A 1,677-nucleotide genomic window follows, 5' to 3' on the forward strand; every position below is an offset into this window, starting at 1 on the left:
GAAAAGGCCAATTCTCAAATGCACAGGTGAAAAACGGAATATTCAGATTTATATGGAAAAGGGTAGTACGTCAAATAGACTAAAAAAATAGACAAAACAATCTTGAAAAAATGGAAAGAAAAAAAAAGACACACTTCCTGACTTAAAAGAATAATACAAAACTACAGTCATCAAAACAGGCTGATACTGGTATAATGATATAAAAACCAATGAAATAAAATTGAAAGTTCAGAAATAAACCAATGCATCTATTATCAACTAATTTTTTTGACAAGGGTACAGCCCATTAAATGGGAAAAGAGGAATCTCAATAAATGATACTGAGAAAACGGAACTTCCAAATACAGAAGAATTAAGTAGGATTCATTCCTCACATTATCAAGGGCCTACATGCAAAATCTTAATACCACAGCACTCTTAAAGCAAAAACACAGTATGTCTACAAGACCACTGTTAACAGCTATGAGATATAATACCAAACACACAAGCAACAAAACACTAAGTAATTAGGACCTAATAAAAATGAAATAATGTTGTTCATCAAAGGACTTTATTAAAAAATGAGGAGTGTCAGAAAATAAAATAAGAAAAAATGAAGAGTGTCTACAATTAGTAAGAATTTTAAGAGAACCATATTAATGACCATGAGGCAAATAATTATACATGGTTACCAGGGATGGGGAGAAGAGGGAAAGGGGAAATCATTCTCTAAGTAGTAGTGAATTTCTGTTTATGGTGATGGAAAATATGGATAAAATTTCAGAACTTGACTAATGTTAATGATCTCACTGAGCTGCATTCTAAGCTGGAGAAGGGCATTGGCTGGTAAAGTGGAGGAGCAGTGACGAGGAGGCAGGCCCTCAGTGACATGGACCGACACAGTGGCCGCCACCAGGGACTTACATATAACAATGACGTGGCAGTGTGCTGTTCTTTTTTATTTATTTTTTTTCCAAAAATCCATTTAATATATTGTCCTCGGATAGAGGACGTATCAGATATTAAACTGTTAAGAACAGATACTACACTTGATCTTAGCCAAAAGGCCGAGAAGCGATCCTTTTTTATTTTTTTTTAAATCATGTTATTGGGGGCTCATACAACTCTTATCACAATCCATACATCCATCATGTCAAGCACATTTGTACATGTGTTGCCATTATCATTCTCAAGCTTTCTACTTGAACCCTTGGTATCAGCTCCTCATTTTTCCCCTCCCTCCCCAATCCCCTTTCCCTCACAAACCCTTGATAATTTATGAATTATTATTTGTGTTGCTCTATTGTACATAGGATCTCCATGAATCAAAACTGGCTCAATGGAACCTAACAACAACTAGTTGAACATAGGGAAAAGGATGAATTGGCAAATATTATGTTATATATAATTTTAGAATTACTACACAAAAGAGGAAATGGGCTCTAGATGCTATAGTACACATGACCAAACATCTCAAGGAGCTGGATGGCGTTTGCTGTTGTTTTAATTAAAGGATTAGAATCGTGTCCTCCTGGGTCAATCCAGTCAAACGACATAACACTGTTTTTGTTTTGTTTTGTTTTGTTTTGTTTTGTTTCATAACACTGTTTTAAAAGGCGCTGTTCTACCTTCCAGTTCAGGAAACCACATAATGCCTGGCATCTTAAAAGTTTGGGAGTAGCCATCCAAGATACAGCA

General features: G+C 35.4%; 1 protein-coding gene and 1 pseudogene across 1 annotated transcript in view; both read right to left on the reverse strand.

Moving 5' to 3' along the window:
* WDR70 (WD repeat domain 70) overlaps nt 1–1,677 on the reverse strand; it is a 325,699-nt gene that overhangs the window by 288,543 nt on the left and 35,479 nt on the right. The gene's annotated exons all lie outside the window — the stretch shown is intronic.
* Nucleotides 849–1,058, reverse strand: LOC115873801 (annotated as a pseudogene).

This window comes from Echinops telfairi, unplaced genomic scaffold (assembly GCF_000313985.2).
Source record: "Echinops telfairi isolate 266 unplaced genomic scaffold, ASM31398v2 ScPeMD7_7469;HRSCAF=8507_1, whole genome shotgun sequence".
In the NCBI taxonomy this organism is placed as follows: domain Eukaryota; kingdom Metazoa; phylum Chordata; class Mammalia; order Afrosoricida; family Tenrecidae; genus Echinops; species Echinops telfairi.